The sequence below is a fragment of the Hyla sarda genome, unplaced genomic scaffold (assembly GCF_029499605.1).
Source record: "Hyla sarda isolate aHylSar1 unplaced genomic scaffold, aHylSar1.hap1 scaffold_666, whole genome shotgun sequence".
Lineage (NCBI taxonomy): Eukaryota > Metazoa > Chordata > Amphibia > Anura > Hylidae > Hyla > Hyla sarda.
Window position 1 is genome coordinate 112,736 of NW_026610682.1, and position 27,215 is coordinate 139,950.

Here is a 27,215-nt window from a genome sequence, read left to right on the forward strand (position 1 = left end):
GAGGAGTAAGAAGGGTTCCTGGCAAATCCGGGTTATGGATTGCATTTAAAAAGGCCCCGTGGGAGTGCAATGGGCCCCTGTCTTGCTGCTTAGCAATAATGGTATGGGTTTAGGTTCTGCTGTGTGTACTGGTGGTTGACTGCCCCCCAGCCCAGAGTGTGCATGGAAAATTGTCTGGCAGCCTCCCTGACAGCAAGCAGTGATAGTGCCCATGAAGGGGACCTTGTTGGGCCCGCCCCTTTCACGGTTATCGCTTCTCGGCCTTTTGGCTAAGATCAAGTGTAGTATCTGTTCTTATCAGTTTAATATCTGATACGTCCCCTATCTGGGGACCATATATTAAATGGATTTTTGAGAACGGGGGCCGATTTCGAAGCTTGCTTCCGTCGCCCTATGCATTGACCCGATATGGCAGTATCTTCGGGTACAGTGCACCACCCCCTTACAGGGTTAAAAAGAAAGATTCCTACTTTCATTGCTACCTGCTTGCTGGCTAGCCAGCTAGCCAGCCCTGTGGGCCTTGCTGCTGCTGCTGCTGCTGCAGCCAAAAAACAAAAGGTGGTGCTGCTGCTGCTTCTGCTGCTTCTGCTTGTGTCTGGCCGCTGTTGGAGCGTCCAGGCACAGGACTTCTGCTGCTGCTGACTAAATGGCCTCCTTAATTGGATCATTTGAGTAGCCAGCACACCTGTGCAGGTAGGGCATGACATGATAGGCAGCTGCCTTGATAGCGGGTGGGTGCTGAATGTTCCTAATTGACAAAATAAGATTAATGCTTATGAAGAAATATAAAATCTCATCCCTTCCCCAATATCGCGCCACACCCCTACCCCTTAATTCCCTGGTTGAACTTGATGGACATATGTCTTTTTTTGACCGTACTAACTATGTAACTATGTAACATAACATGGGGGGGTCTCCTGGCTGTTCACACAGGTGTGTCATTGCTGTACATTGACCATGCATTGCTTCTGTGGTATTGCAAAGGCAAAGACAAATGCTTCCAGCCATCCATTGCACTAATGGATTGGTCATCAGCTGGCTGTCTATGTCCCGCATCAATATAGACCAAAGTACAGAGGGTTAGGCTATGCTATAGTGCACCTACCTGATGCATCAGAAGGTGCGAGGCCCTTGCTAAATTCTGTGCACAGACTTTGAGATCTATGCTTTAGACTGTATCTAAACCTGCTCCAACATGGACTGACATTCTGGCCTACTTTCAGCCGATGCGACTTGTCTGTCGCTGAACAGTCGCTTTTTATGTATTCAGCACCTATGTATAATGTTGTAAAAATGCTCTAGAAGCTAAAGTCGCAGAAATGTCACACATATTTGGCCTGCAACTTTCTGTGCGACAAATTCAGACAGGAAAAATCAGTATAAATCCTTAGAAAATTATCCCCCAGTGTCTCCATCTGCTGGCGGTATTGAATAAGCATTGCTGCACTGATGGGGTATGCATTAGACGAAAAAAAAGAAGAAAAAGAAGAATAATACGCCCAGAAAAGAGGCGAAAAGGAGAAAAACGTAAAAAAACGTGAAAAAAAAGTAAGAGGAAGAGAAGGGAAAAAAAGGTGGAAATGGGTTTAAAAGTGATTTCGGCGGAGAAATATATATATATATATATATATATATATATATATATATATATGCGCACACACACACATATATATAAACGTATTCTCCGTTGAGATATTGCAGCCGCTGCTGTGTCCAGGCCCAGGAGCCTTAGCACTGTGCTGTGATGTCACTCAATACCACTGACATCACTAGGTGTAAACAACATCTCTCCTTTGCTGTGTATGTGACTATGGAGCTGTTTGGTGATGTCGTCTATTATGGCCTTCATAGAAGCAACAGGAGATTGTTGCATCCATCTAGAACCCTCAGAACTACAGTGCTATGATGTCACTCACTTCCACAGGCCTTGCAGAGTGTAAACAACAACAACCCAGCTTTGTTGTGTATGTAACCATAGGGATTGTGATGTCACCTAGAACCTTCACAGCAGCGACAGCTTTATGAGGAGCATCAGCACTGCTCTGCCTGAGCAGAACCATCACCGCCATAGGTTGTCAAATAACCCGGATTTAACCCACACAGGTAAGTCCAATGGGGTGCAGGCATGTCCTCTATGCTTACAGCTTCCCGTGGGTGTTGGTTTGATACCGTTTGGGGACAGCCAAGGAGGCATCTGCAGGCAACAAAGGTAGGTGTGTGCTTGTGTGTGTGTTTCCTATGCAGATCCTAAGCCCAGTGTCACATGCAAGTAGGAGGAGTAAGAAGGGTTCCTGGCAAATCCGGGTTATGGATTGCATTTAAAAAGGCCCCGTGGGAGTGCAATGGGCCCCTGTCTTGCTGCTTAGCAATAATGGTATGGGTTTAGGTTCTGCTGTGTGTACTGGTGGTTGACTGCCCCCCAGCCCAGAGTGTGCATGGAAAATTGTCTGGCAGCCTCCCTGACAGCAAGCAGTGATAGTGCCCATGAAGGGGACCTTGTTGGGCCCGCCCCTTTCACGGTTATCGCTTCTCGGCCTTTTGGCTAAGATCAAGTGTAGTATCTGTTCTTATCAGTTTAATATCTGATACGTCCCCTATCTGGGGACCATATATTAAATGGATTTTTGAGAACGGGGGCCGATTTCGAAGCTTGCTTCCGTCGCCCTATGCATTGACCCGATATGGCAGTATCTTCGGGTACAGTGCACCACCCCCTTACAGGGTTAAAAAGAAAGATTCCTACTTTCATTGCTACCTGCTTGCTGGCTAGCCAGCTAGCCAGCCCTGTGGGCCTTGCTGCTGCTGCTGCTGCTGCAGCCAAAAAACAAAAGGTGGTGCTGCTGCTGCTTCTGCTGCTTCTGCTTGTGTCTGGCCGCTGTTGGAGCGTCCAGGCACAGGACTTCTGCTGCTGCTGACTAAATGGCCTCCTTAATTGGATCATTTGAGTAGCCAGCACACCTGTGCAGGTAGGGCATGACATGATAGGCAGCTGCCTTGATAGCGGGTGGGTGCTGAATGTTCCTAATTGACAAAATAAGATTAATGCTTATGAAGAAATATAAAATCTCATCCCTTCCCCAATATCGCGCCACACCCCTACCCCTTAATTCCCTGGTTGAACTTGATGGACATATGTCTTTTTTCGACCGTACTAACTATGTAACTATGTAACATAACATGGGGGGGTCTCCTGGCTGTTCACACAGGTGTGTCATTGCTGTACATTGACCATGCATTGCTTCTGTGGTATTGCAAAGGCAAAGACAAATGCTTCCAGCCATCCATTGCACTAATGGATTGGTCATCAGCTGGCTGTCTATGTCCCGCATCAATATAGACCAAAGTACAGAGGGTTAGGCTATGCTATAGTGCACCTACCTGATGCATCAGAAGGTGCGAGGCCCTTGCTAAATTCTGTGCACAGACTTTGAGATCTATGCTTTAGACTGTATCTAAACCTGCTCCAACATGGACTGACATTCTGGCCTACTTTCAGCCGATGCGACTTGTCTGTCGCTGAACAGTCGCTTTTTATGTATTCAGCACCTATGTATAATGTTGTAAAAATGCTCTAGAAGCTAAAGTCGCAGAAATGTCACACATATTTGGCCTGCAACTTTCTGTGCGACAAATTCAGACAGGAAAAATCAGTATAAATCCTTAGAAAATTATCCCCCAGTGTCTCCATCTGCTGGCGGTATTGAATAAGCATTGCTGCACTGATGGGGTATGCATTAGACGAAAAAAAAGAAGAAAAAGAAGAATAATACGCCCAGAAAAGAGGCGAAAAGGAGAAAAACGTAAAAAAACGTGAAAAAAAAGTAAGAGGAAGAGAAGGGAAAAAAAGGTGGAAATGGGTTTAAAAGTGATTTCGGCGGAGATATATATATATATATATATATATATATATATATATATATATACGCGCACACACACACATATATATAAACGTATTCTCCGTTGAGATATTGCAGCCGCTGCTGTGTCCAGGCCCAGGAGCCTTAGCACTGTGCTGTGATGTCACTCAATACCACTGACATCACTAGGTGTAAACAACATCTCTCCTTTGCTGTGTATGTGACTATGGAGCTGTTTGGTGATGTCGTCTATTATGGCCTTCATAGAAGCAACAGGAGATTGTTGCATCCATCTAGAACCCTCAGAACTACAGTGCTATGATGTCACTCACTTCCACAGGCCTTGCAGAGTGTAAACAACAACAACCCAGCTTTGTTGTGTATGTAACCATAGGGATTGTGATGTCACCTAGAACCTTCACAGCAGCGACAGCTTTATGAGGAGCATCAGCACTGCTCTGCCTGAGCAGAACCATCACCGCCATAGGTTGTCAAATAACCCGGATTTAACCCACACAGGTAAGTCCAATGGGGTGCAGGCATGTCCTCTATGCTTACAGCTTCCCGTGGGTGTTGGTTTGATACCGTTTGGGGACAGCCAAGGAGGCATCTGCAGGCAACAAAGGTAGGTGTGTGCTTGTGTGTGTGTTTCCTATGCAGATCCTAAGCCCAGTGTCACATGCAAGTAGGAGGAGTAAGAAGGGTTCCTGGCAAATCCGGGTTATGGATTGCATTTAAAAAGGCCCCGTGGGAGTGCAATGGGCCCCTGTCTTGCTGCTTAGCAATAATGGTATGGGTTTAGGTTCTGCTGTGTGTACTGGTGGTTGACTGCCCCCCAGCCCAGAGTGTGCATGGAAAATTGTCTGGCAGCCTCCCTGACAGCAAGCAGTGATAGTGCCCATGAAGGGGACCTTGTTGGGCCCGCCCCTTTCACGGTTATCGCTTCTCGGCCTTTTGGCTAAGATCAAGTGTAGTATCTGTTCTTATCAGTTTAATATCTGATACGTCCCCTATCTGGGGACCATATATTAAATGGATTTTTGAGAACGGGGGCCGATTTCGAAGCTTGCTTCCGTCGCCCTATGCATTGACCCGATATGGCAGTATCTTCGGGTACAGTGCACCACCCCCTTACAGGGTTAAAAAGAAAGATTCCTACTTTCATTGCTACCTGCTTGCTGGCTAGCCAGCTAGCCAGCCCTGTGGGCCTTGCTGCTGCTGCTGCTGCTGCTGCAGCCAAAAAACAAAAGGTGGTGCTGCTGCTGCTTCTGCTGCTTCTGCTGCTTCTGCTTGTGTCTGGCCGCTGTTGGAGCGTCCAGGCACAGGACTTCTGCTGCTGCTGACTAAATGGCCTCCTTAATTGGATCATTTGAGTAGCCAGCACACCTGTGCAGGTAGGGCATGACATGATAGGCAGCTGCCTTGATAGCGGGTGGGTGCTGAATGTTCCTAATTGACAAAATAAGATTAATGCTTATGAAGAAATATAAAATCTCATCCCTTCCCCAATATCGCGCCACACCCCTACCCCTTAATTCCCTGGTTGAACTTGATGGACATATGTCTTTTTTCGACCGTACTAACTATGTAACTATGTAACATAACATGGGGGGGTCTCCTGGCTGTTCACACAGGTGTGTCATTGCTGTACATTGACCATGCATTGCTTCTGTGGTATTGCAAAGGCAAAGACAAATGCTTCCAGCCATCCATTGCACTAATGGATTGGTCATCAGCTGGCTGTCTATGTCCCGCATCAATATAGACCAAAGTACAGAGGGTTAGGCTATGCTATAGTGCACCTACCTGATGCATCAGAAGGTGCGAGGCCCTTGCTAAATTCTGTGCACAGACTTTGAGATCTATGCTTTAGACTGTATCTAAACCTGCTCCAACATGGACTGACATTCTGGCCTACTTTCAGCCGATGCGACTTGTCTGTCGCTGAACAGTCGCTTTTTATGTATTCAGCACCTATGTATAATGTTGTAAAAATGCTCTAGAAGCTAAAGTCGCAGAAATGTCACACATATTTGGCCTGCAACTTTCTGTGCGACAAATTCAGACAGGAAAAATCAGTATAAATCCTTAGAAAATTATCCCCCAGTGTCTCCATCTGCTGGCGGTATTGAATAAGCATTGCTGCACTGATGGGGTATGCATTAGACGAAAAAAAAGAAGAAAAAGAAGAATAATACGCCCAGAAAAGAGGCGAAAAGGAGAAAAACGTAAAAAAACGTGAAAAAAAAGTAAGAGGAAGAGAAGGGAAAAAAAGGTGGAAATGGGTTTAAAAGTGATTTCGGCGGAGAAATATATATATATATATATATATATATATATATATATATATATATACGCGCACACACACACATATATATAAACGTATTCTCCGTTGAGATATTGCAGCCGCTGCTGTGTCCAGGCCCAGGAGCCTTAGCACTGTGCTGTGATGTCACTCAATACCACTGACATCACTAGGTGTAAACAACATCTCTCCTTTGCTGTGTATGTGACTATGGAGCTGTTTGGTGATGTCGTCTATTATGGCCTTCATAGAAGCAACAGGAGATTGTTGCATCCATCTAGAACCCTCAGAACTACAGTGCTATGATGTCACTCACTTCCACAGGCCTTGCAGAGTGTAAACAACAACAACCCAGCTTTGTTGTGTATGTAACCATAGGGATTGTGATGTCACCTAGAACCTTCACAGCAGCGACAGCTTTATGAGGAGCATCAGCACTGCTCTGCCTGAGCAGAACCATCACCGCCATAGGTTGTCAAATAACCCGGATTTAACCCACACAGGTAAGTCCAATGGGGTGCAGGCATGTCCTCTATGCTTACAGCTTCCCGTGGGTGTTGGTTTGATACCGTTTGGGGACAGCCAAGGAGGCATCTGCAGGCAACAAAGGTAGGTGTGTGCTTGTGTGTGTGTTTCCTATGCAGATCCTAAGCCCAGTGTCACATGCAAGTAGGAGGAGTAAGAAGGGTTCCTGGCAAATCCGGGTTATGGATTGCATTTAAAAAGGCCCCGTGGGAGTGCAATGGGCCCCTGTCTTGCTGCTTAGCAATAATGGTATGGGTTTAGGTTCTGCTGTGTGTACTGGTGGTTGACTGCCCCCCAGCCCAGAGTGTGCATGGAAAATTGTCTGGCAGCCTCCCTGACAGCAAGCAGTGATAGTGCCCATGAAGGGGACCTTGTTGGGCCCGCCCCTTTCACGGTTATCGCTTCTCGGCCTTTTGGCTAAGATCAAGTGTAGTATCTGTTCTTATCAGTTTAATATCTGATACGTCCCCTATCTGGGGACCATATATTAAATGGATTTTTGAGAACGGGGGCCGATTTCGAAGCTTGCTTCCGTCGCCCTATGCATTGACCCGATATGGCAGTATCTTCGGGTACAGTGCACCACCCCCTTACAGGGTTAAAAAGAAAGATTCCTACTTTCATTGCTACCTGCTTGCTGGCTAGCCAGCTAGCCAGCCCTGTGGGCCTTGCTGCTGCTGCTGCTGCTGCAGCCAAAAAACAAAAGGTGGTGCTGCTGCTGCTTCTGCTGCTTCTGCTTGTGTCTGGCCGCTGTTGGAGCGTCCAGGCACAGGACTTCTGCTGCTGCTGACTAAATGGCCTCCTTAATTGGATCATTTGAGTAGCCAGCACACCTGTGCAGGTAGGGCATGACATGATAGGCAGCTGCCTTGATAGCGGGTGGGTGCTGAATGTTCCTAATTGACAAAATAAGATTAATGCTTATGAAGAAATATAAAATCTCATCCCTTCCCCAATATCGCGCCACACCCCTACCCCTTAATTCCCTGGTTGAACTTGATGGACATATGTCTTTTTTCGACCGTACTAACTATGTAACTATGTAACATAACATGGGGGGGTCTCCTGGCTGTTCACACAGGTGTGTCATTGCTGTACATTGACCATGCATTGCTTCTGTGGTATTGCAAAGGCAAAGACAAATGCTTCCAGCCATCCATTGCACTAATGGATTGGTCATCAGCTGGCTGTCTATGTCCCGCATCAATATAGACCAAAGTACAGAGGGTTAGGCTATGCTATAGTGCACCTACCTGATGCATCAGAAGGTGCGAGGCCCTTGCTAAATTCTGTGCACAGACTTTGAGATCTATGCTTTAGACTGTATCTAAACCTGCTCCAACATGGACTGACATTCTGGCCTACTTTCAGCCGATGCGACTTGTCTGTCGCTGAACAGTCGCTTTTTATGTATTCAGCACCTATGTATAATGTTGTAAAAATGCTCTAGAAGCTAAAGTCGCAGAAATGTCACACATATTTGGCCTGCAACTTTCTGTGCGACAAATTCAGACAGGAAAAATCAGTATAAATCCTTAGAAAATTATCCCCCAGTGTCTCCATCTGCTGGCGGTATTGAATAAGCATTGCTGCACTGATGGGGTATGCATTAGACGAAAAAAAAGAAGAAAAAGAAGAATAATACGCCCAGAAAAGAGGCGAAAAGGAGAAAAACGTAAAAAAACGTGAAAAAAAAGTAAGAGGAAGAGAAGGGAAAAAAAGGTGGAAATGGGTTTAAAAGTGATTTCGGCGGAGAATATATATATATATATATATATATATATATATATATATATATATATATACGCGCACACACACACATATATATAAACGTATTCTCCGTTGAGATATTGCAGCCGCTGCTGTGTCCAGGCCCAGGAGCCTTAGCACTGTGCTGTGATGTCACTCAATACCACTGACATCACTAGGTGTAAACAACATCTCTCCTTTGCTGTGTATGTGACTATGGAGCTGTTTGGTGATGTCGTCTATTATGGCCTTCATAGAAGCAACAGGAGATTGTTGCATCCATCTAGAACCCTCAGAACTACAGTGCTATGATGTCACTCACTTCCACAGGCCTTGCAGAGTGTAAACAACAACAACCCAGCTTTGTTGTGTATGTAACCATAGGGATTGTGATGTCACCTAGAACCTTCACAGCAGCGACAGCTTTATGAGGAGCATCAGCACTGCTCTGCCTGAGCAGAACCATCACCGCCATAGGTTGTCAAATAACCCGGATTTAACCCACACAGGTAAGTCCAATGGGGTGCAGGCATGTCCTCTATGCTTACAGCTTCCCGTGGGTGTTGGTTTGATACCGTTTGGGGACAGCCAAGGAGGCATCTGCAGGCAACAAAGGTAGGTGTGTGCTTGTGTGTGTGTTTCCTATGCAGATCCTAAGCCCAGTGTCACATGCAAGTAGGAGGAGTAAGAAGGGTTCCTGGCAAATCCGGGTTATGGATTGCATTTAAAAAGGCCCCGTGGGAGTGCAATGGGCCCCTGTCTTGCTGCTTAGCAATAATGGTATGGGTTTAGGTTCTGCTGTGTGTACTGGTGGTTGACTGCCCCCCAGCCCAGAGTGTGCATGGAAAATTGTCTGGCAGCCTCCCTGACAGCAAGCAGTGATAGTGCCCATGAAGGGGACCTTGTTGGGCCCGCCCCTTTCACGGTTATCGCTTCTCGGCCTTTTGGCTAAGATCAAGTGTAGTATCTGTTCTTATCAGTTTAATATCTGATACGTCCCCTATCTGGGGACCATATATTAAATGGATTTTTGAGAACGGGGGCCGATTTCGAAGCTTGCTTCCGTCGCCCTATGCATTGACCCGATATGGCAGTATCTTCGGGTACAGTGCACCACCCCCTTACAGGGTTAAAAAGAAAGATTCCTACTTTCATTGCTACCTGCTTGCTGGCTAGCCAGCTAGCCAGCCCTGTGGGCCTTGCTGCTGCTGCTGCTGCTGCAGCCAAAAAACAAAAGGTGGTGCTGCTGCTGCTTCTGCTGCTTCTGCTTGTGTCTGGCCGCTGTTGGAGCGTCCAGGCACAGGACTTCTGCTGCTGCTGACTAAATGGCCTCCTTAATTGGATCATTTGAGTAGCCAGCACACCTGTGCAGGTAGGGCATGACATGATAGGCAGCTGCCTTGATAGCGGGTGGGTGCTGAATGTTCCTAATTGACAAAATAAGATTAATGCTTATGAAGAAATATAAAATCTCATCCCTTCCCCAATATCGCGCCACACCCCTACCCCTTAATTCCCTGGTTGAACTTGATGGACATATGTCTTTTTTCGACCGTACTAACTATGTAACTATGTAACATAACATGGGGGGGTCTCCTGGCTGTTCACACAGGTGTGTCATTGCTGTACATTGACCATGCATTGCTTCTGTGGTATTGCAAAGGCAAAGACAAATGCTTCCAGCCATCCATTGCACTAATGGATTGGTCATCAGCTGGCTGTCTATGTCCCGCATCAATATAGACCAAAGTACAGAGGGTTAGGCTATGCTATAGTGCACCTACCTGATGCATCAGAAGGTGCGAGGCCCTTGCTAAATTCTGTGCACAGACTTTGAGATCTATGCTTTAGACTGTATCTAAACCTGCTCCAACATGGACTGACATTCTGGCCTACTTTCAGCCGATGCGACTTGTCTGTCGCTGAACAGTCGCTTTTTATGTATTCAGCACCTATGTATAATGTTGTAAAAATGCTCTAGAAGCTAAAGTCGCAGAAATGTCACACATATTTGGCCTGCAACTTTCTGTGCGACAAATTCAGACAGGAAAAATCAGTATAAATCCTTAGAAAATTATCCCCCAGTGTCTCCATCTGCTGGCGGTATTGAATAAGCATTGCTGCACTGATGGGGTATGCATTAGACGAAAAAAAAGAAGAAAAAGAAGAATAATACGCCCAGAAAAGAGGCGAAAAGGAGAAAAACGTAAAAAAACGTGAAAAAAAAGTAAGAGGAAGAGAAGGGAAAAAAAGGTGGAAATGGGTTTAAAAGTGATTTCGGCGGAGAAATATATATATATATATATATATATATATATATATATATATATATATATACGCGCACACACACACATATATATAAACGTATTCTCCGTTGAGATATTGCAGCCGCTGCTGTGTCCAGGCCCAGGAGCCTTAGCACTGTGCTGTGATGTCACTCAATACCACTGACATCACTAGGTGTAAACAACATCTCTCCTTTGCTGTGTATGTGACTATGGAGCTGTTTGGTGATGTCGTCTATTATGGCCTTCATAGAAGCAACAGGAGATTGTTGCATCCATCTAGAACCCTCAGAACTACAGTGCTATGATGTCACTCACTTCCACAGGCCTTGCAGAGTGTAAACAACAACAACCCAGCTTTGTTGTGTATGTAACCATAGGGATTGTGATGTCACCTAGAACCTTCACAGCAGCGACAGCTTTATGAGGAGCATCAGCACTGCTCTGCCTGAGCAGAACCATCACCGCCATAGGTTGTCAAATAACCCGGATTTAACCCACACAGGTAAGTCCAATGGGGTGCAGGCATGTCCTCTATGCTTACAGCTTCCCGTGGGTGTTGGTTTGATACCGTTTGGGGACAGCCAAGGAGGCATCTGCAGGCAACAAAGGTAGGTGTGTGCTTGTGTGTGTGTTTCCTATGCAGATCCTAAGCCCAGTGTCACATGCAAGTAGGAGGAGTAAGAAGTGTTCCTGGCAAATCCGGGTTATGGATTGCATTTAAAAAGGCCCCGTGGGAGTGCAATGGGCCCCTGTCTTGCTGCTTAGCAATAATGGTATGGGTTTAGGTTCTGCTGTGTGTACTGGTGGTTGACTGCCCCCCAGCCCAGAGTGTGCATGGAAAATTGTCTGGCAGCCTCCCTGACAGCAAGCAGTGATAGTGCCCATGAAGGGGACCTTGTTGGGCCCGCCCCTTTCACGGTTATCGCTTCTCGGCCTTTTGGCTAAGATCAAGTGTAGTATCTGTTCTTATCAGTTTAATATCTGATACGTCCCCTATCTGGGGACCATATATTAAATGGATTTTTGAGAACGGGGGCCGATTTCGAAGCTTGCTTCCGTCGCCCTATGCATTGACCCGATATGGCAGTATCTTCGGGTACAGTGCACCACCCCCTTACAGGGTTAAAAAGAAAGATTCCTACTTTCATTGCTACCTGCTTGCTGGCTAGCCAGCTAGCCAGCCCTGTGGGCCTTGCTGCTGCTGCTGCTGCTGCAGCCAAAAAACAAAAGGTGGTGCTGCTGCTGCTGCTGCAGCCAAAAAACAAAAGGTGGTGCTGCTGCTGCTTCTGCTGCTTCTGCTTGTGTCTGGCCGCTGTTGGAGCGTCCAGGCACAGGACTTCTGCTGCTGCTGACTAAATGGCCTCCTTAATTGGATCATTTGAGTAGCCAGCACACCTGTGCAGGTAGGGCATGACATGATAGGCAGCTGCCTTGATAGCGGGTGGGTGCTGAATGTTCCTAATTGACAAAATAAGATTAATGCTTATGAAGAAATATAAAATCTCATCCCTTCCCCAATATCGCGCCACACCCCTACCCCTTAATTCCCTGGTTGAACTTGATGGACATATGTCTTTTTTCGACCGTACTAACTATGTAACTATGTAACATAACATGGGGGGGTCTCCTGGCTGTTCACACAGGTGTGTCATTGCTGTACATTGACCATGCATTGCTTCTGTGGTATTGCAAAGGCAAAGACAAATGCTTCCAGCCATCCATTGCACTAATGGATTGGTCATCAGCTGGCTGTCTATGTCCCGCATCAATATAGACCAAAGTACAGAGGGTTAGGCTATGCTATAGTGCACCTACCTGATGCATCAGAAGGTGCGAGGCCCTTGCTAAATTCTGTGCACAGACTTTGAGATCTATGCTTTAGACTGTATCTAAACCTGCTCCAACATGGACTGACATTCTGGCCTACTTTCAGCCGATGCGACTTGTCTGTCGCTGAACAGTCGCTTTTTATGTATTCAGCACCTATGTATAATGTTGTAAAAATGCTCTAGAAGCTAAAGTCGCAGAAATGTCACACATATTTGGCCTGCAACTTTCTGTGCGACAAATTCAGACAGGAAAAATCAGTATAAATCCTTAGAAAATTATCCCCCAGTGTCTCCATCTGCTGGCGGTATTGAATAAGCATTGCTGCACTGATGGGGTATGCATTAGACGAAAAAAAAGAAGAAAAAGAAGAATAATACGCCCAGAAAAGAGGCGAAAAGGAGAAAAACGTAAAAAAACGTGAAAAAAAAGTAAGAGGAAGAGAAGGGAAAAAAAGGTGGAAATGGGTTTAAAAGTGATTTCGGCGGAGAAATATATATATATATATATATATATATATATATATATATACGCGCACACACACACATATATATAAACGTATTCTCCGTTGAGATATTGCAGCCGCTGCTGTGTCCAGGCCCAGGAGCCTTAGCACTGTGCTGTGATGTCACTCAATACCACTGACATCACTAGGTGTAAACAACATCTCTCCTTTGCTGTGTATGTGACTATGGAGCTGTTTGGTGATGTCGTCTATTATGGCCTTCATAGAAGCAACAGGAGATTGTTGCATCCATCTAGAACCCTCAGAACTACAGTGCTATGATGTCACTCACTTCCACAGGCCTTGCAGAGTGTAAACAACAACAACCCAGCTTTGTTGTGTATGTAACCATAGGGATTGTGATGTCACCTAGAACCTTCACAGCAGCGACAGCTTTATGAGGAGCATCAGCACTGCTCTGCCTGAGCAGAACCATCACCGCCATAGGTTGTCAAATAACCCGGATTTAACCCACACAGGTAAGTCCAATGGGGTGCAGGCATGTCCTCTATGCTTACAGCTTCCCGTGGGTGTTGGTTTGATACCGTTTGGGGACAGCCAAGGAGGCATCTGCAGGCAACAAAGGTAGGTGTGTGCTTGTGTGTGTGTTTCCTATGCAGATCCTAAGCCCAGTGTCACATGCAAGTAGGAGGAGTAAGAAGGGTTCCTGGCAAATCCGGGTTATGGATTGCATTTAAAAAGGCCCCGTGGGAGTGCAATGGGCCCCTGTCTTGCTGCTTAGCAATAATGGTATGGGTTTAGGTTCTGCTGTGTGTACTGGTGGTTGACTGCCCCCCAGCCCAGAGTGTGCATGGAAAATTGTCTGGCAGCCTCCCTGACAGCAAGCAGTGATAGTGCCCATGAAGGGGACCTTGTTGGGCCCGCCCCTTTCACGGTTATCGCTTCTCGGCCTTTTGGCTAAGATCAAGTGTAGTATCTGTTCTTATCAGTTTAATATCTGATACGTCCCCTATCTGGGGACCATATATTAAATGGATTTTTGAGAACGGGGGCCGATTTCGAAGCTTGCTTCCGTCGCCCTATGCATTGACCCGATATGGCAGTATCTTCGGGTACAGTGCACCACCCCCTTACAGGGTTAAAAAGAAAGATTCCTACTTTCATTGCTACCTGCTTGCTGGCTAGCCAGCTAGCCAGCCCTGTGGGCCTTGCTGCTGCTGCTGCTGCTGCAGCCAAAAAACAAAAGGTGGTGCTGCTGCTGCTTCTGCTGCTTCTGCTTGTGTCTGGCCGCTGTTGGAGCGTCCAGGCACAGGACTTCTGCTGCTGCTGACTAAATGGCCTCCTTAATTGGATCATTTGAGTAGCCAGCACACCTGTGCAGGTAGGGCATGACATGATAGGCAGCTGCCTTGATAGCGGGTGGGTGCTGAATGTTCCTAATTGACAAAATAAGATTAATGCTTATGAAGAAATATAAAATCTCATCCCTTCCCCAATATCGCGCCACACCCCTACCCCTTAATTCCCTGGTTGAACTTGATGGACATATGTCTTTTTTCGACCGTACTAACTATGTAACTATGTAACATAACATGGGGGGGTCTCCTGGCTGTTCACACAGGTGTGTCATTGCTGTACATTGACCATGCATTGCTTCTGTGGTATTGCAAAGGCAAAGACAAATGCTTCCAGCCATCCATTGCACTAATGGATTGGTCATCAGCTGGCTGTCTATGTCCCGCATCAATATAGACCAAAGTACAGAGGGTTAGGCTATGCTATAGTGCACCTACCTGATGCATCAGAAGGTGCGAGGCCCTTGCTAAATTCTGTGCACAGACTTTGAGATCTATGCTTTAGACTGTATCTAAACCTGCTCCAACATGGACTGACATTCTGGCCTACTTTCAGCCGATGCGACTTGTCTGTCGCTGAACAGTCGCTTTTTATGTATTCAGCACCTATGTATAATGTTGTAAAAATGCTCTAGAAGCTAAAGTCGCAGAAATGTCACACATATTTGGCCTGCAACTTTCTGTGCGACAAATTCAGACAGGAAAAATCAGTATAAATCCTTAGAAAATTATCCCCCAGTGTCTCCATCTGCTGGCGGTATTGAATAAGCATTGCTGCACTGATGGGGTATGCATTAGACGAAAAAAAAGAAGAAAAAGAAGAATAATACGCCCAGAAAAGAGGCGAAAAGGAGAAAAACGTAAAAAAACGTGAAAAAAAAGTAAGAGGAAGAGAAGGGAAAAAAAGGTGGAAATGGGTTTAAAAGTGATTTCGGCGGAGAAATATATATATATATATATATATATATATATATATATATATATATACGCGCACACACACACACATATATATAAACGTATTCTCCGTTGAGATATTGCAGCCGCTGCTGTGTCCAGGCCCAGGAGCCTTAGCACTGTGCTGTGATGTCACTCAATACCACTGACATCACTAGGTGTAAACAACATCTCTCCTTTGCTGTGTATGTGACTATGGAGCTGTTTGGTGATGTCGTCTATTATGGCCTTCATAGAAGCAACAGGAGATTGTTGCATCCATCTAGAACCCTCAGAACTACAGTGCTATGATGTCACTCACTTCCACAGGCCTTGCAGAGTGTAAACAACAACAACCCAGCTTTGTTGTGTATGTAACCATAGGGATTTGTGATGTCACCTAGAACCTTCACAGCAGCGACAGCTTTATGAGGAGCATCAGCACTGCTCTGCCTGAGCAGAACCATCACCGCCATAAGTTGTCAAATAACCCGGATTTAACCCACACAGGTAAGTCCAATGGGGTGCAGGCATGTCCTCTATGCTTACAGCTTCCCGTGGGTGTTGGTTTGATACCGTTTGGGGACAGCCAAGGAGGCATCTGCAGGCAACAAAGGTAGGTGTGTGCTTGTGTGTGTGTTTCCTATGCAGATCCTAAGCCCAGTGTCACACAGTGTCACATGCAAGTAGGAGGAGTAAGAAGGGTTCCTGGCAAATCCGGGTTATGGATTGCATTTAAAAAGGCCCCGTGGGAGTGCAATGGGCCCCTGTCTTGCTGCTTAGCAATAATGGTATGGGTTTAGGTTCTGCTGTGTGTACTGGTGGTTGACTGCCCCCCAGCCCAGAGTGTGCATGGAAAATTGTCTGGCAGCCTCCCTGACAGCAAGCAGTGATAGTGCCCATGAAGGGGACCTTGTTGGGCCCGCCCCTTTCACGGTTATCGCTTCTCGGCCTTTTGGCTAAGATCAAGTGTAGTATCTGTTCTTATCAGTTTAATATCTGATACGTCCCCTATCTGGGGACCATATATTAAATGGATTTTTGAGAACGGGGGCCGATTTCGAAGCTTGCTTCCGTCGCCCTATGCATTGACCCGATATGGCAGTATCTTCGGGTACAGTGCACCACCCCCTTACAGGGTTAAAAAGAAAGATTCCTACTTTCATTGCTGGCTAGCCAGCTAGCCAGCCCTGTGGGCCTTGCTGCTGCTGCTGCTGCTGCAGCCAAAAAACAAAAGGTGGTGCTGCTGCTGCTTCTGCTGCTTCTGCTTGTGTCTGGCCGCTGTTGGAGCGTCCAGGCACAGGACTTCTGCTGCTGCTGACTAAATGGCCTCCTTAATTGGATCATTTGAGTAGCCAGCACACCTGTGCAGGTAGGGCATGACATGATAGGCAGCTGCCTTGATAGCGGGTGGGTGCTGAATGTTCCTAATTGACAAAATAAGATTAATGCTTATGAAGAAATATAAAATCTCATCCCTTCCCCAATATCGCGCCACACCCCTACCCCTTAATTCCCTGGTTGAACTTGATGGACATATGTCTTTTTTCGACCGTACTAACTATGTAACTATGTAACATAACATGGGGGGGTCTCCTGGCTGTTCACACAGGTGTGTCATTGCTGTACATTGACCATGCATTGCTTCTGTGGTATTGCAAAGGCAAAGACAAATGCTTCCAGCCATCCATTGCACTAATGGATTGGTCATCAGCTGGCTGTCTATGTCCCGCATCAATATAGACCAAAGTACAGAGGGTTAGGCTATGCTATAGTGCACCTACCTGATGCATCAGAAGGTGTGAGGCCCTTGCTAAATTCTGTGCACAGACTTTGAGATCTATGCTTTAGACTGTATCTAAACCTGCTCCAACATGGACTGACATTCTGGCCTACTTTCAGCCGATGCGACTTGTCTGTCGCTGAACAGTCGCTTTTTATGTATTCAGCACCTATGTATAATGTTGTAAAAATGCTCTAGAAGCTAAAGTCGCAGAAATGTCACACATATTTGGCCTGCAACTTTCTGTGCGACAAATTCAGACAGGAAAAATCAGTATAAATCCTTAGAAAATTATCCCCCAGTGTCTCCATCTGCTGGCGGTATTGAATAAGCATTGCTGCACTGATGGGGTATGCATTAGACGAAAAAAAAGAAGAAAAAGAAGAATAATACGCCCAGAAAAGAGGCGAAAAGGAGAAAAACGTAAAAAAACGTGAAAAAAAAGTAAGAGGAAGAGAAGGGAAAAAAAGGTGGAAATGGGTTTAAAAGTGATTTCGGCGGAGAAATATATATATATATATATATATATATATATATATATATATATATATATATATATATATACGCGCACACACACACATATATATAAACGTATTCTCCGTTGAGATATTGCAGCCGCTGCTGTGTCCAGGCCCAGGAGCCTTAGCACTGTGCTGTGATGTCACTCAATACCACTGACATCACTAGGTGTAAACAACATCTCTCCTTTGCTGTGTATGTGACTATGGAGCTGTTTGGTGATGTCGTCTATTACGGCCTTCATAGAAGCAACAGGAGATTGTTGCATCCATCTAGAACCCTCAGAACTACAGTGCTATGATGTCACTCACTTCCACAGGCCTTGCAGAGTGTAAACAACAACAACCCAGCTTTGTTGTGTATGTAACCATAGGGATTGTGATGTCACCTAGAACCTTCACAGCAGCGACAGCTTTATGAGGAGCATCAGCACTGCTCTGCCTGAGCAGAACCATCACCGCCATAGGTTGTCAAATAACCCGGATTTAACCCACACAGGTAAGTCCAATGGGGTGCAGGCATGTCCTCTATGCTTACAGCTTCCCGTGGGTGTTGGTTTGATACCGTTTGGGGACAGCCAAGGAGGCATCTGCAGGCAACAAAGGTAGGTGTGTGCTTGTGTGTGTGTTTCCTATGCAGATCCTAAGCCCAGTGTCACATGCAAGTAGGAGGAGTAAGAAGGGTTCCTGGCAAATCCGGGTTATGGATTGCATTTAAAAAGGCCCCGTGGGAGTGCAATGGGCCCCTGTCTTGCTGCTTAGCAATAATGGTATGGGTTTAGGTTCTGCTGTGTGTACTGGTGGTTGACTGCCCCCCAGCCCAGAGTGTGCATGGAAAATTGTCTGGCAGCCTCCCTGACAGCAAGCAGTGATAGTGCCCATGAAGGGGACCTTGTTGGGCCCGCCCCTTTCACGGTTATCGCTTCTCGGCCTTTTGGCTAAAATCAAGTGTAGTATCTGTTCTTATCAGTTTAATATCTGATACGTCCCCTATCTGGGGACCATATATTAAATGGATTTTTGAGAACGGGGGCCGATTTCGAAGCTTGCTTCCGTCGCCCTATGCATTGACCCGATATGGCAGTATCTTCGGGTACAGTGCACCACCCCCTTACAGGGTTAAAAAGAAAGATTCCTACTTTCATTGCTACCTGCTTGCTGGCTAGCCAGCTAGCCAGCCCTGTGGGCCTTGCTGCTGCTGCTGCTGCTGCAGCCAAAAAACAAAAGGTGGTGCTGCTGCTGCTTCTGCTGCTTCTGCTTGTGTCTGGCCGCTGTTGGAGCGTCCAGGCACAGGACTTCTGCTGCTGCTGACTAAATGGCCTCCTTAATTGGATCATTTGAGTAGCCAGCACACCTGTGCAGGTAGGGCATGACATGATAGGCAGCTGCCTTGATAGCGGGTGGGTGCTGAATGTTCCTAATTGACAAAATAAGATTAATGCTTATGAAGAAATATAAAATCTCATCCCTTCCCCAATATCGCGCCACACCCCTACCCCTTAATTCCCTGGTTGAACTTGATGGACATATGTCTTTTTTCGACCGTACTAACTATGTAACTATGTAACATAACATGGGGGGGTCTCCTGGCTGTTCACACAGGTGTGTCATTGCTGTACATTGACCATGCATTGCTTCTGTGGTATTGCAAAGGCAAAGACAAATGCTTCCAGCCATCCATTGCACTAATGGATTGGTCATCAGCTGGCTGTCTATGTCCCGCATCAATATAGACCAAAGTACAGAGGGTTAGGCTATGCTATAGTGCACCTACCTGATGCATCAGAAGGTGCGAGGCCCTTGCTAAATTCTGTGCACAGACTTTGAGATCTATGCTTTAGACTGTATCTAAACCTGCTCCAACATGGACTGACATTCTGGCCTACTTTCAGCCGATGCGACTTGTCTGTCGCTGAACAGTCGCTTTTTATGTATTCAGCACCTATGTATAATGTTGTAAAAATGCTCTAGAAGCTAAAGTCGCAGAAATGTCACACATATTTGGCCTGCAACTTTCTGTGCGACAAATTCAGACAGGAAAAATCAGTATAAATCCTTAGAAAATTATCCCCCAGTGTCTCCATCTGCTGGCGGTATTGAATAAGCATTGCTGCACTGATGGGGTATGCATTAGACGAAAAAAAAGAAGAAAAAGAAGAATAATACGCCCAGAAAAGAGGCGAAAAGGAGAAAAACGTAAAAAAACGTGAAAAAAAAGTAAGAGGAAGAGAAGGGAAAAAAAGGTGGAAATGGGTTTAAAAGTGATTTCGGCGGAGAAATATATATATATATATATATATATATATATATATATACGCGCACACACACACATATATATAAACGTATTCTCCGTTGAGATATTGCAGCCGCTGCTGTGTCCAGGCCCAGGAGCCTTAGCACTGTGCTGTGATGTCACTCAATACCACTGACATCACTAGGTGTAAACAACATCTCTCCTTTGCTGTGTATGTGACTATGGAGCTGTTTGGTGATGTCGTCTATTATGGCCTTCATAGAAGCAACAGGAGATTGTTGCATCCATCTAGAACCCTCAGAACTACAGTGCTATGATGTCACTCACTTCCACAGGCCTTGCAGAGTGTAAACAACAACAACCCAGCTTTGTTGTGTATGTAACCATAGGGATTGTGATGTCACCTAGAACCTTCACAGCAGCGACAGCTTTATGAGGAGCATCAGCACTGCTCTGCCTGAGCAGAACCATCACCGCCATAGGTTGTCAAATAACCCGGATTTAACCCACACAGGTAAGTCCAATGGGGTGCAGGCATGTCCTCTATGCTTACAGCTTCCCGTGGGTGTTGGTTTGATACCGTTTGGAGACAGCCAAGGAGGCATCTGCAGGCAACAAAGGTAGGTGTGTGCTTGTGTGTGTGTTTCCTATGCAGATCCTAAGCCCAGTGTCACATGCAAGTAGGAGGAGTAAGAAGGGTTCCTGGCAAATCCGGGTTATGGATTGCATTTAAAAAGGTCCCGTGGGAGTGCAATGGGCCCCTGTCTTGCTGCTTAGCAATAATGGTATGGGTTTAGGTTCTGCTGTGTGTACTGGTGGTTGACTGCCCCCCAGCCCAGAGTGTGCATGGAAAATTGTCTGGCAGCCTCCCTGACAGCAAGCAGTGATAGTGCCCATGAAGGGGACCTTGTTGGGCCCGCCCCTTTCACGGTTATCGCTTCTCGGCCTTTTGGCTAAGATCAAGTGTAGTATCTGTTCTTATCAGTTTAATATCTGATACGTCCCCTATCTGGGGACCATATATTAAATGGATTTTTGAGAACGGGGGCCGATTTCGAAGCTTGCTTCCGTCGCCCTATGCATTGACCCGATATGGCAGTATCTTCGGGTACAGTGCACCACCCCCTTACAGGGTTAAAAAGAAAGATTCCTACTTTCATTGCTACCTGCTTGCTGGCTAGCCAGCTAGCCAGCCCTGTGGGCCTTGCTGCTGCTGCTGCTGCAGCTAAAAAACAAAAGGTGGTGCTGCTGCTGCTTCTGCTGCTTCTGCTTGTGTCTGGCCGCTGTTGGAGCGTCCAGGCACAGGACTTCTGCTGCTGCTGACTAAATGGCCTCCTTAATTGGATCATTTGAGTAGCCAGCACACCTGTGCAGGTAGGGCATGACATGATAGGCAGCTGCCTTGATAGCGGGTGGGTGCTGAATGTTCCTAATTGACAAAATAAGATTAATGCTTATGAAGAAATATAAAATCTCATCCCTTCCCCAATATCGCGCCACACCCCTACCCCTTAATTCCCTGGTTGAACTTGATGGACATATGTCTTTTTTCGACCGTACTAAGTATGTAACTATGTAACATAACATGGGGGGGTCTCCTGGCTGTTCACACAGGTGTGTCATTGCTGTACATTGACCATGCATTGCTTCTGTGGTATTGCAAAGGCAAAGACAAATGCTTCCAGCCATCCATTGCACTAATGGATTGGTCATCAGCTGGCTGTCTATGTCCCGCATCAATATAGACCAAAGTACAGAGGGTTAGGCTATGCTATAGTGCACCTACCTGATGCATCAGAAGGTGCGAGGCCCTTGCTAAATTCTGTGCACAGACTTTGAGATCTATGCTTTAGACTGTATCTAAACCTGCTCCAACATGGACTGACATTCTGGCCTACTTTCAGCCGATGCGACTTGTCTGTCGCTGAACAGTCGCTTTTTATGTATTCAGCACCTATGTATAATGTTGTAAAAATGCTCTAGAAGCTAAAGTCGCAGAAATGTCACACATATTTGGCCTGCAACTTTCTGTGCGACAAATTCAGACAGGAAAAATCAGTATAAATCCTTAGAAAATTATCCCCCAGTGTCTCCATCTGCTGGCGGTATTGAATAAGCATTGCTGCACTGATGGGGTATGCATTAGACGAAAAAAAAGAAGAAAAAGAAGAATAATACGCCCAGAAAAGAGGCGAAAAGGAGAAAAACGTAAAAAAACGTGAAAAAAAAGTAAGAGGAAGAGAAGGGAAAAAAAGGTGGAAATGGGTTTAAAAGTGATTTCGGCGGAGAAATATATATATATATATATATATATATATATATATATATATATACGCGCACACACACACATATATATAAACGTATTCTCCGTTGAGATATTGCAGCCGCTGCTGTGTCCAGGCCCAGGAGCCTTAGCACTGTGCTGTGATGTCACTCAATACCACTGACATCACTAGGTGTAAACAACATCTCTCCTTTGCTGTGTATGTGACTATGGAGCTGTTTGGTGATGTCGTCTATTATGGCCTTCATAGAAGCAACAGGAGATTGTTGCATCCATCTAGAACCCTCAGAACTACAGTGCTATGATGTCACTCACTTCCACAGGCCTTGCAGAGTGTAAACAACAACAACCCAGCTTTGTTGTGTATGTAACCATAGGGATTGTGATGTCACCTAGAACCTTCACAGCAGCGACAGCTTTATGAGGAGCATCAGCACTGCTCTGCCTGAGCAGAACCATCACCGCCATAGGTTGTCAAATAACCCGGATTTAACCCACACAGGTAAGTCCAATGGGGTGCAGGCATGTCCTCTATGCTTACAGCTTCCCGTGGGTGTTGGTTTGATACCGTTTGGGGACAGCCAAGGAGGCATCTGCAGGCAACAAAGGTAGGTGTGTGCTTGTGTGTGTGTTTCCTATGCAGATCCTAAGCCCAGTGTCACATGCAAGTAGGAGGAGTAAGAAGGGTTCCTGGCAAATCCGGGTTATGGATTGCATTTAAAAAGGCCCCGTGGGAGTGCAATGGGCCCCTGTCTTGCTGCTTAGCAATAATGGTATGGGTTTAGGTTCTGCTGTGTGTACTGGTGGTTGACTGCCCCCCAGCCCAGAGTGTGCATGGAAAATTGTCTGGCAGCCTCCCTGACAGCAAGCAGTGATAGTGCCCATGAAGGGGACCTTGTTGGGCCCGCCCCTTTCACGGTTATCGCTTCTCGGCCTTTTGGCTAAGATCAAGTGTAGTATCTGTTCTTATCAGTTTAATATCTGATACGTCCCCTATCTGGGGACCATATATTAAATGGATTTTTGAGAACGGGGGCCGATTTCGAAGCTTGCTTCCGTCGCCCTATGCATTGACCCGATATGGCAGTATCTTCGGGTACAGTGCACCACCCCCTTACAGGGTTAAAAAGAAAGATTCCTACTTTCATTGCTACCTGCTTGCTGGCTAGCCAGCTAGCCAGCCCTGTGGGCCTTGCTGCTGCTGCTGCTGCTGCAGCCAAAAAACAAAAGGTGGTGCTGCTGCTGCTTCTGCTGCTTCTGCTTGTGTCTGGCCGCTGTTGGAGCGTCCAGGCACAGGACTTCTGCTGCTGCTGACTAAATGGCCTCCTTAATTGGATCATTTGAGTAGCCAGCACACCTGTGCAGGTAGGGCATGACATGATAGGCAGCTGCCTTGATAGCGGGTGGGTGCTGAATGTTCCTAATTGACAAAATAAGATTAATGCTTATGAAGAAATATAAAATCTCATCCCTTCCCCAATATCGCGCCACACCCCTACCCCTTAATTCCCTGGTTGAACTTGATGGACATATGTCTTTTTTCGACCGTACTAACTATGTAACTATGTAACATAACATGGGGGGGTCTCCTGGCTGTTCACACAGGTGTGTCATTGCTGTACATTGACCATGCATTGCTTCTGTGGTATTGCAAAGGCAAAGACAAATGCTTCCAGCCATCCATTGCACTAATGGATTGGTCATCAGCTGGCTGTCTATGTCCCGCATCAATATAGACCAAAGTACAGAGGGTTAGGCTATGCTATAGTGCACCTACCTGATGCATCAGAAGGTGCGAGGCCCTTGCTAAATTCTGTGCACAGACTTTGAGATCTATGCTTTAGACTGTATCTAAACCTGCTCCAACATGGACTGACATTCTGGCCTACTTTCAGCCGATGCGACTTGTCTGTCGCTGAACAGTCGCTTTTTATGTATTCAGCACCTATGTATAATGTTGTAAAAATGCTCTAGAAGCTAAAGTCGCAGAAATGTCACACATATTTGGCCTGCAACTTTCTGTGCGACAAATTCAGACAGGAAAAATCAGTATAAATCCTTAGAAAATTATCCCCCAGTGTCTCCATCTGCTGGCGGTATTGAATAAGCATTGCTGCACTGATGGGGTATGCATTAGACGAAAAAAAAGAAGAAAAAGAAGAATAATACGCCCAGAAAAGAGGCGAAAAGGAGAAAAACGTAAAAAAACGTGAAAAAAAAGTAAGAGGAAGAGAAGGGAAAAAAAGGTGGAAATGGGTTTAAAAGTGATTTCGGCGGAGAAATATATATATATATATATATATATATATATATATATATATATATACGCGCACACACACACATATATATAAACGTATTCTCCGTTGAGATATTGCAGCCGCTGCTGTGTCCAGGCCCAGGAGCCTTAGCACTGTGCTGTGATGTCACTCAATACCACTGACATCACTAGGTGTAAACAACATCTCTCCTTTGCTGTGTATGTGACTATGGAGCTGTTTGGTGATGTCGTCTATTATGGCCTTCATAGAAGCAACAGGAGATTGTTGCATCCATCTAGAACCCTCAGAACTACAGTGCTATGATGTCACTCACTTCCACAGGCCTTGCAGAGTGTAAACAACAACAACCCAGCTTTGTTGTGTATGTAACCATAGGGATTGTGATGTCACCTAGAACCTTCACAGCAGCGACAGCTTTATGAGGAGCATCAGCACTGCTCTGCCTGAGCAGAACCATCACCGCCATAGGTTGTCAAATAACCCGGATTTAACCCACACAGGTAAGTCCAATGGGGTGCAGGCATGTCCTCTATGCTTACAGCTTCCCGTGGGTGTTGGTTTGATACCGTTTGGGGACAGCCAAGGAGGCATCTGCAGGCAACAAAGGTAGGTGTGTGCTTGTGTGTGTGTTTCCTATGCAGATCCTAAGCCCAGTGTCACATGCAAGTAGGAGGAGTAAGAAGGGTTCCTGGCAAATCCGGGTTATGGATTGCATTTAAAAAGGCCCCGTGGGAGTGCAATGGGCCCCTGTCTTGCTGCTTAGCAATAATGGTATGGGTTTAGGTTCTGCTGTGTGTACTGGTGGTTGACTGCCCCCCAGCCCAGAGTGTGCATGGAAAATTGTCTGGCAGCCTCCCTGACAGCAAGCAGTGATAGTGCCCATGAAGGGGACCTTGTTGGGCCCGCCCCTTTCACGGTTATCGCTTCTCGGCCTTTTGGCTAAGATCAAGTGTAGTATCTGTTCTTATCAGTTTAATATCTGATACGTCCCCTATCTGGGGACCATATATTAAATGGATTTTTGAGAACGGGGGCCGATTTCGAAGCTTGCTTCCGTCGCCCTATGCATTGACCCGATATGGCAGTATCTTCGGGTACAGTGCACCACCCCCTTACAGGGTTAAAAAGAAAGATTCCTACTTTCATTGCTACCTGCTTGCTGGCTAGCCAGCTAGCCAGCCCTGTGGGCCTTGCTGCTGCTGCTGCTGCTGCAGCCAAAAAACAAAAGGTGGTGCTGCTGCTGCTTCTGCTGCTTCTGCTTGTGTCTGGCCGCTGTTGGAGCGTCCAGGCACAGGACTTCTGCTGCTGCTGACTAAATGGCCTCCTTAATTGGATCATTTGAGTAGCCAGCACACCTGTGCAGGTAGGGCATGACATGATAGGCAGCTGCCTTGATAGCGGGTGGGTGCTGAATGTTCCTAATTGACAAAATAAGATTAATGCTTATGAAGAAATATAAAATCTCATCCCTTCCCCAATATCGCGCCACACCCCTACCCCTTAATTCCCTGGTTGAACTTGATGGACATATGTCTTTTTTCGACCGTACTAACTATGTAACTATGTAACATAACATGGGGGGGTCTCCTGGCTGTTCACACAGGTGTGTCATTGCTGTACATTGACCATGCATTGCTTCTGTGGTATTGCAAAGGCAAAGACAAATGCTTCCAGCCATCCATTGCACTAATGGATTGGTCATCAGCTGGCTGTCTATGTCCCGCATCAATATAGACCAAAGTACAGAGGGTTAGGCTATGCTATAGTGCACCTACCTGATGCATCAGAAGGTGCGAGGCCCTTGCTAAATTCTGTGCACAGACTTTGAGATCTATGCTTTAGACTGTATCTAAACCTGCTCCAACATGGACTGACATTCTGGCCTACTTTCAGCCGATGCGACTTGTCTGTCGCTGAACAGTCGCTTTTTATGTATTCAGCACCTATGTATAATGTTGTAAAAATGCTCTAGAAGCTAAAGTCGCAGAAATGTCACACATATTTGGCCTGCAACTTTCTGTGCGACAAATTCAGACAGGAAAAATCAGTATAAATCCTTAGAAAATTATCCCCCAGTGTCTCCATCTGCTGGCGGTATTGAATAAGCATTGCTGCACTGATGGGGTATGCATTAGACGAAAAAAAAGAAGAAAAAGAAGAATAATACGCCCAGAAAAGAGGCGAAAAGGAGAAAAACGTAAAAAAACGTGAAAAAAACAGTAAGAGGAAGAGAAGGGAAAAAAAGGTGGAAATGGGTTTAAAAGTGATTTCGGCGGAGAAATATATATATATATATATATATATATATATATATATATATATATATATATATACGCGCACACACACACATATATATAAACGTATTCTCCGTTGAGATATTGCAGCCGCTGCTGTGTCCAGGCCCAGGAGCCTTAGCACTGTGCTGTGATGTCACTCAATACCACTGACATCACTAGGTGTAAACAACATCTCTCCTTTGCTGTGTATGTGACTATGGAGCTGTTTGGTGATGTCGTCTATTATGGCCTTCATAGAAGCAACAGGAGATTGTTGCATCCATCTAGAACCCTCAGAACTACAGTGCTATGATGTCACTCACTTCCACAGGCCTTGCAGAGTGTAAACAACAACAACCCAGCTTTGTTGTGTATGTAACCATAGGGATTGTGATGTCACCTAGAACCTTCACAGCAGCGACAGCTTTATGAGGAGCATCAGCACTGCTCTGCCTGAGCAGAACCATCACCGCCATAGGTTGTCAAATAACCCGGATTTAACCCACACAGGTAAGT

The 27,215-nt window shown here is 45.9% G+C and overlaps 12 non-coding genes across 12 annotated transcripts; all 12 read left to right on the top strand.

Moving 5' to 3' along the window:
- The first annotated feature begins 249 nt into the window (after positions 1-249).
- On the top strand, positions 250-440 carry LOC130343119 (U2 spliceosomal RNA). The gene has a single exon (XR_008882539.1). It is a non-coding gene; the product is annotated as a U2 spliceosomal RNA (small nuclear RNA).
- Positions 441-2,522: 2,082 nt separating this feature from the next.
- LOC130343120 (U2 spliceosomal RNA) lies at positions 2,523-2,713 on the top strand. The gene has a single exon (XR_008882540.1). It is a non-coding gene; the product is annotated as a U2 spliceosomal RNA (small nuclear RNA).
- A 2,082-nt stretch (positions 2,714-4,795) lies between these two features.
- On the top strand, positions 4,796-4,986 carry LOC130343121 (U2 spliceosomal RNA). The gene has a single exon (XR_008882541.1). It is a non-coding gene; the product is annotated as a U2 spliceosomal RNA (small nuclear RNA).
- Positions 4,987-7,084: 2,098 nt separating this feature from the next.
- On the top strand, positions 7,085-7,275 carry LOC130343122 (U2 spliceosomal RNA). The gene has a single exon (XR_008882542.1). It is a non-coding gene; the product is annotated as a U2 spliceosomal RNA (small nuclear RNA).
- Positions 7,276-9,364: 2,089 nt separating this feature from the next.
- On the top strand, positions 9,365-9,555 carry LOC130343123 (U2 spliceosomal RNA). The gene has a single exon (XR_008882543.1). It is a non-coding gene; the product is annotated as a U2 spliceosomal RNA (small nuclear RNA).
- A 2,090-nt stretch (positions 9,556-11,645) lies between these two features.
- LOC130343124 (U2 spliceosomal RNA) lies at positions 11,646-11,836 on the top strand. The gene has a single exon (XR_008882544.1). It is a non-coding gene; the product is annotated as a U2 spliceosomal RNA (small nuclear RNA).
- A 2,118-nt stretch (positions 11,837-13,954) lies between these two features.
- Positions 13,955-14,145, top strand: LOC130343125 (U2 spliceosomal RNA). Its single transcript, XR_008882545.1, has one exon. It is a non-coding gene; the product is annotated as a U2 spliceosomal RNA (small nuclear RNA).
- A 2,099-nt stretch (positions 14,146-16,244) lies between these two features.
- LOC130343126 (U2 spliceosomal RNA) lies at positions 16,245-16,435 on the top strand. The gene has a single exon (XR_008882546.1). It is a non-coding gene; the product is annotated as a U2 spliceosomal RNA (small nuclear RNA).
- Positions 16,436-18,524: 2,089 nt separating this feature from the next.
- On the top strand, positions 18,525-18,715 carry LOC130343071 (U2 spliceosomal RNA). The gene has a single exon (XR_008882499.1). It is a non-coding gene; the product is annotated as a U2 spliceosomal RNA (small nuclear RNA).
- Positions 18,716-20,793: 2,078 nt separating this feature from the next.
- LOC130343129 (U2 spliceosomal RNA) lies at positions 20,794-20,984 on the top strand. Its single transcript, XR_008882548.1, has one exon. It is a non-coding gene; the product is annotated as a U2 spliceosomal RNA (small nuclear RNA).
- Positions 20,985-23,065: 2,081 nt separating this feature from the next.
- LOC130343130 (U2 spliceosomal RNA) lies at positions 23,066-23,256 on the top strand. The gene has a single exon (XR_008882549.1). It is a non-coding gene; the product is annotated as a U2 spliceosomal RNA (small nuclear RNA).
- A 2,086-nt stretch (positions 23,257-25,342) lies between these two features.
- LOC130343131 (U2 spliceosomal RNA) lies at positions 25,343-25,533 on the top strand. Its single transcript, XR_008882550.1, has one exon. It is a non-coding gene; the product is annotated as a U2 spliceosomal RNA (small nuclear RNA).
- The last annotated feature ends 1,682 nt before the right edge of the window (positions 25,534-27,215 follow it).